Raw genomic sequence first — 7,500 nt, forward strand, 5'->3', positions numbered from 1 at the left:
CCATGTGAAGGCCCTTCATGGCTAAGAATGTCCCGTGCAGCGTCCCTTGATGATCCCCATAAGGTGTCCCATGTGCGTCCCATGCCGTGCCCAGCCTTACCAAGGCCGTCCCATGCTGTCCCATGCGCGTCCCGTGCCGTCCAAGCCTCACCAAGGCCGTCCCAGGCCATCCCGAGCCTTAGCAAGGCCGTCCCGTGCTGTCCCATGCCGTCCCGAGCCTCACCGAGGCCGTCCCGTGCCTCACCAAGGCCGTCCCGAGCCTTACCAAGGCCGTCCCGTGCTGTCCCATGCCGTCCCGAGCCTCACCAAGGCCGTCCCGTGCTGTCCCATGCCGTCCCGAGCCTCACCAAGGCCGTCCCGTGCTGTTCCATGCCGTCCCGAGCCTTACCAAGGCCGTCCGATGCGCGTCCCGTGCTGTCCCATCCGTCCCGAGCCTTAGCAAGGCCGTCCCATGCGCGTCCCATGCCGTCCCGAGCCTTAGCAAGGCCGTCCCATGCGCGTCCGATGGGATTCCCGAGCTTTACCAAGGGCGTCCCGTGCTGTCCCATGCCGTCCCGAGCCATAGGGACGCTGTCCCGTGCGCGTCCCGTGCTGTCCCATGCGCGTCCCCTGCTTTGGCTCGGCTGGCCCGTGCATTCTATGGGGTCGTGGGACATTTCGAAATCCACCCGGGCCATTTCGACTCTCTCTTCATTTATACTATTGAGGTATTATTTATGAATTATTGGAGAAAAGAAACGGAAGAAAATATTTTTTTTTCTATTTTTTATGAATTTTCCGGTGTTTATTCACTTAAAAATTCATAGAAAAATAAATATTTATCGGAATCGCTATTATAATATATCAAAAAATTCCTTGCGAAAAGGCCTTTCCAACGAGTATAAGTTTGCTGGATTCCGACGAGTAACGAAGGAGTAAAGGCCCAGTATGCTTGGTTAAAAAATTGATGTTTCCTTGTGAAAATAGGCAAAACAATAACTTTGCACTATAAGGGGGAGGGTTGAGCTCCTTCCCCAGAGCGTGCACAGCACTTGTGCTGGCACGTTCCCTAGTGCTCGCCAAGCACCATAGGGCATCCAAAGGGCAAAGCCGAGCCTACTACATGATGGGAAGCTTCTAATATGTCGGAATACGAAGAGATTTCGTGCGACCCGAAGCTCGGCTCGGGCGTCCCGGCCTGTCCCGAGCTGTGCCGAGCGCGTCCCAGGCCGTCCCGAGCCAAGTCTCGGGCGTCCCAGGCCGTCCCGAGCCAAGTCTCGGGCGTCCCAGGCCGTCCCGAGCCAAGTCTCGGGCGTCCCAGGCCGGCCCGAGCAAAGTCTCGGACGTCTCAGGCCGTCCCGAGCTGTGTCGAGGCCGTCCCAGGGCGTCCCGAGCTGTAGCGAGGGCGTCCCAGGCCGTCCCGAGCCACGTCCCGGGCGTCCCAGGCCGTCCCGAGCCAAGTCTCGGACGTCCCAGGCCGTCCCGAGCAAAGTCTCGGACGTCCCAGGCCGTCCCGAGCAAAGTCTCGGGCGTCCCAGTGTCATGTCCCTTTTTGTCAAGCCATGTTGGTATTGCCAAGGGACATGTCTTTTACTTTTATGCATTGTAATAAGTGTAGCATATGCCTTGCGCTAGGCCGGCATATGTCTTGAGCGTGCATAGTAAGGTGCCTTGTATATAGGTAGCTTCCTTAGGTAGCTTCCCTTGGCACGGGGACGTAGATGTCTTTATTTCCAACAAAGGAGTATGCTTGGTTGAAAGCATTGATGTTTCCTTGTGAGGATAGGTAAAACATATATTTTGCACTATGTAGGGGAGTGGATGGTAAACTTTGAGTGGAAGACCCCTACCTTCCAAATAGTGGGCAACCGAAGAGCCATAAGCTTCCCTAGCCTTTAGGAAGCTTCCTTAGTCATATGCTTGTCTTTCCTTGTAAGCTCTCATTATCTATCAATAATATATCTTGTTGCCTTCTTTTGTAGCTATCGTTGGTTGTTTGGAATATTACTTTGTTGGCTGACTTGTCCCGAGAGCGCGCACAAGTGCCGCACGACGCCTATCGAGAGAAAAGGCCGTGACAATTGGTATCAGAGCATAGGATGGCAGCTCCTCGAACTACGAAAGAACGGTTGGATGCTTTGGAGGAACGGGCCGCGCGCTTGGAAGAAGTGATCGTGGGAGTCCCGTTGCTCGCGGAGAAGCTAGACGGATTGGAAGGTCGCCACAACGGTGTGGATATGACGGTCGAAGCTATGGGAGCATCCCTTGAGGATGTGCAAGTGCAAATAAGCGACCTTCGAGAAGAGCAAGGTAGCATCATCGACGAGTTACGAGCACAGGTGAATGTATTGATGCGGATTGTAGGTACCCAAGACCGAGCCGGAGCAGCAGAGGCGCATCCTCCTCGTGTGCGAGTACCGGATCCAAGATCCTATGGAGGAGCCAGAGATGGCAAGGAGCTCGAGAACTTCTTGTTTGACATGGAGCAATACTTCCGTGCCGTGCGACCCGACGATGAAGACACCAAAGTCTCGATGGCCACAATGTACTTGACGGGGGATGCTAAACTATGGTGGCGCACACGGTACGAAGAGATACAAGCCGGACGTGCCGTCATAGACTCTTGGGAGGATTTGAAAAGAGAGCTCAAGGCTCAATTCCTTCCCGAGAATGTGGAGTATATGGCAAGAAAGAAGCTACGGAAGCTTCAACACACAGGTACCGTTCGGGAATATGTGAAGCAGTTCTCAGCGCTCATGCTCGATATAAAAGATATGTCAGAGAAGGATAAGCTCTTCTGTTTTCTTGAAGGCCTAAAGCCATGGGCACAGACAGAGCTCCAGAGGCAAAGGGTGCAAGACTTGGCCACAGCGCAATCCGCCGCTGAGAGACTCACAGATTTCGCAACGAATGATCAAGAGAGGAAAAAGCCTACGGGCACTGGAGGAAAGCCCAATCCTGGAAGGGGAAAAGGCCATGAGCGGAAACCTTACCCCAACCGGGATGGCACAGGGTCGAAGACGGGCGCTACATCGGGAGCCAAAGCTCCGTTGAAGTGCTTCCTTTGTAGTGGCCCCCATCGCATACGTGATTGTCCATCCCGAGCCGCGCTCAATGCATTGAAGGTGTCTTTTGGCGGCAAAGAGGACAAGGAGAGTATGCATGATCCACAGGAAGATGTGGATAGTGATGACGATGATTCAAAGATGGGTGCGCTCCAGGTACTCAATGCTCTTGCGGGCCAATCAAGCGAGAAGCCTAAGGCCTCAAGGGTGCTGATGTACGTTGAATGTAAGGTCAATGGCAAGACTACCAAGGTGATGGTAGATACTGGAGCTAGCAACAACTTCGTAGATGCTGCGGAGGCTAAGCGGTTGGGTCTAAAGCTTCATAAGGATCCAAGCCGCATGAAGGCCGTTAATTCGGCACCAAAACCCGTAGATGGGGTAGCTCGAGATGTACCCCTCGAGATTGGCAAGTGGTCTGGTAAGACTAACTTTACTTGTGTACCTTTGGATGATTTTCAGGTCATCATTGGACTAGACTTCATGATGGAGCACAAAATGGTGCCGATGCCGTACTTGGGGAGCATATGTTTCCTTGGAGACAAGCCGTGCATGGTGCCAGTAGTTGCCGAGAAGACTCGAGGCGACAAGATGATTTCAGCGATGCAGCTAGAGAAGGGTCTAAAGAAGGGAGAGTTGACATACTTGGCAGCCTTAAAGATGGGGACTACAGGAGTGGATGCAGAACCTGTACCTGCCAAGATCCAAACCATCCTGAAGGAGTTCAGGGATGTTATGCCAGCAAAGCTTCCAAAGTCTCTACCCCCACGACGTGCTGTTGATCATCAAATAGAGATTATTCCAGGAGTTAAGCCACCTGCAAAAGCTCCCTACAGGATGGCTCCACCCGAGTTGGCCGAATTGAGAAAACAACTCGATGAGCTATTGGAGGCGGGATTCATCCGTCCTTCCAAAGCTCCTTATGGTGCTCCAGTGTTGTTCCAGAAGAAGCACGACGGTAGCTTGCGGTTGTGCGTGGATTTTCGGGCTTTGAACAAGGTGACTGTGAAGAACAAATACCCGATTCCACTTATAGCGGACTTGTTTGATCAGCTCGGTTCGGCAAAGTACTTTTCGAAGTTAGACTTGCGCTCTGGGTATTATCAAGTCCGCGTTGCAGAAGGCGACGAGCCGAAGACCACGTGCGTGACGCGGTATGGGGCGTTTGAGTACTTGGTGATGCCTTTTGGCTTAACCAACGCACCCGCCACGTTTTGTACGTTGATGAACCAGATCTTCCATGAGTTTCTCGACAAGTTCGTGGTGGTGTATCTTGATGATATTGTTGTGTATAGCCACAGTTTGGAAGATCATGCAAAGCACTTGAGAGAAGTGTTTAGGGTCCTGAAGGAGAACCAGCTGTATGTGAAAGAGGAAAAGTGCTCGTTTGCACAAAAACACATAGGTTTTCTGGGCCACATTATTGGTGATGGGCATATCCGGATGGAGATGAAGAAGGTGAAAGCCATCCAAGAGTGGAAGGTGCCAACTTCAGTGTCGGAGCTCAGATCATTTCTCGGCCTTGCGAATTACTATCGTAAGTTCATCAGGAGATATTCAGCCAGATCGGCACCTTTAACAGACTTGTTGAAGAAGGATAGGCCCTGGGTTTGGTCGAAGGAATGTCAAGAAGCATTCGAGGACATGAAGCAGCAGGTTGCTAACGATCCCGTATTGGCATTGCCCGACATTTCCAAGCCTTTTGAAGTTCATACCGATGCATCTGATTTTGCACTTGGCGGGGTACTAGTGCAAGATGGTCACCCAGTTGCATACGAGAGCCGCAAGCTTTCCGACACGGAGCGGCGTTATATAGCTCAGGAGAAAGAGTTACTAGCTATTGTTCATTGCTTAAGGGTCTGGAGGCATTATTTGTTGGGGTCGAAGTTTCTGGTGAAGACCGACAATGTTGCTGCCTCACACTTCATGACTCAGAAGAAGCTCACTTCCAAGCAGGCTCGCTGGCAAGAGTCATTGGCCGAGTTTGATTTTGATATGGAGTACCAACCAGGAAGAATGAACAATGTTGCTGATGCCCTGAGCAGGAAGGCGGAGTTGGCCGCCTTGGTTACTACGGGACAGAGGAGCAGGTCCCAGCTGAAGACCATCATTATCGACAAGATTCGTGAGCGGCTGCAGAGTGATAAAGAAGCCAAGATCTTGGTCGATATGGTGAAGGGAGGACGTTCCACAAGGTTCAGAATCAAAGAGGATTTGTTATATACCACAGGTGGACGTCTCTATGTGCCTCGCTCTGCGGAGCTAAGGCGGGAGCTGATCAAGGAATGTCATGATACCGTATGGGCAGGCCACCCTGGCTACCATCGTACATTGGCGTTACTTGAGACAGCATATTACTGGCCGAACATGAGGAAGCAAGTTGAAGAGTATGTGCAGACTTGCCTCATTTGTCAGCAGGACAAGGTGATGCGGAAGAAACCTTTGGGACTTTTGGAGCCATTGCCGGTGGTGCAGCGTCCATGGGAGAGTGTATCTATGGATTTCATTAGTGGCTTGCCAAAAGTGGGGGAGTATACTTCTATTATGGTGGTGATTGATCGTTTCTCGAAGTATGCAACCTTCATTCCAGCACCTGCTCAGTGTACTGCGGAAGAAGTGGCGTTCTTGTTCTTGAAGCACGTAGTGAAATATTGGGGTGTGCCCCAGACTATTATCAGTGATCGTGATGCCAGATTTACAGGGCGGTTTTGGACCGAGCTCATGAAACTTCTAGGGTCACAGCTGAACTTCTCGACAAGTAATCATCCGCAGACAGACGGCCAGACGGAGCGTTTCAACGCTCTTCTTGAAGAATACCTTAGGCACTTTGTCAGTGCCAACCAGCAGAATTGGGTGAATCTATTGGACGTAGCTCAGTTCTGTTTCAATTTGCAGGAGAGTTCTTCTACCTGCAAGACACCATTCGAGCTGGTAACAGGGCAGCGACCGTTAACTCCCCACACGGTTGCAACAGGTTATACAGGTACTAGCCCACGGGCATTCACTTTTGCTAAGGAATGGCAGCGGACAGCAGAAATAGCCAAAGCACACCTGGAGAAAGCAGCAGCACGCATGAAGAAGTTCGCAGATGAGAACCGGAGACCACACAACTTCAAAGTAGGTGACTTGGTGCTCGTCAAGATCAACAGGGATACTTCTCGGTTCGTGAAGAAGCTACACCGAAACTTGGTGAGGCGGTACGAGGGCCCCTTTCCCATCATTGCTCGTGTTGGAAAGGTTTCGTTCAAAGTACAACTCCCGAGGTATATGCAGAACCACCATCCAGTCTTCCATGCCAGCAACCTGAAGCCGTTCTACCAGGATCAGGCGGATCCCCAACGTGCCAACCAGCAGAGATCTAATCCAAGACCGGAGCTCCAGCCAACCAGGGAGGTGCAGAAGATAGTAGCTGATCGCCGTGCTCAAGCTCATCACAATTCGCCACCGGAGATCGAGTACTTAGTCAAGTGGAAGAACCTGCCAGAAGCCGAAGCCAGTTGGGAACGCGCCAGCTCCTTGCTCGACAATGCAGAAAAGATCGTGGAGTACTTGGCAGCGAAGTCGTCGAGGACGACGACATAACAAGTGGGGGAGTCTGTCATGTCCCTTTTTGTCAAGCCATGTTGGTATTGCCAAGGGACATGTCTTTTACTTTTATGCATTGTAATAAGTGTAGCATATGCCTTGCGCTAGGCCGGCATATGTCTTGAGCGTGCATAGTAAGGTGCCTTGTATATAGGTAGCTTCCTTAGGTAGCTTCCCTTGGCACGGGGACGTAGATGTCTTTATTTCCAACAAAGGAGTATGCTTGGTTGAAAGCATTGATGTTTCCTTGTGAGGATAGGTAAAACATATATTTTGCACTATGTAGGGGAGTGGATGGTAAACTTTGAGTGGAAGACCCCTACCTTCCAAATAGTGGGCAACCGAAGAGCCATAAGCTTCCCTAGCCTTTAGGAAGCTTCCTTAGTCATATGCTTGTCTTTCCTTGTAAGCTCTCATTATCTATCAATAATATATCTTGTTGCCTTCTTTTGTAGCTATCGTTGGTTGTTTGGAATATTACTTTGTTGGCTGACTTGTCCCGAGAGCGCGCACAAGTGCCGCACGACGCCTATCGAGAGAAAAGGCCGTGACACCAGGCCGTCCCGAGCTGTGCCGAGGCCGTCCCAGGCCGTCCCGAGCAAAGTCTCGGGCGTCCCAGGCCGTCCCGAGCTGTGGCAAGGGCGTCCCAGGCCGTCCCGAGCTGTGGCAAGGGCGTCCCAGGCCGTCCCGAGCCTAGTCTCGGGCGTCCCAGGCCGTCCCGAGCTATTGCGAGGGCGTCCCAGGCCGTCCCGAGCCAAGTCTCGGGCGTACCTGGCCGTCCCGAGCTGTAGCGAGGGCGTCCCATGCCGTCCCGGGCTGTCCCATGCGCGTCCCGTGCCTCGGCCCTTCCAAGTGGTGCTTCGTCGGACAT

This window comes from Eschscholzia californica, unplaced genomic scaffold (genome assembly GCF_041429995.1).
Source record: "Eschscholzia californica isolate CP2 unplaced genomic scaffold, dmEscCali1.0.p SCAF_88, whole genome shotgun sequence".
Classification (NCBI taxonomy): Eukaryota; Viridiplantae; Streptophyta; class Magnoliopsida; order Ranunculales; family Papaveraceae; genus Eschscholzia; species Eschscholzia californica.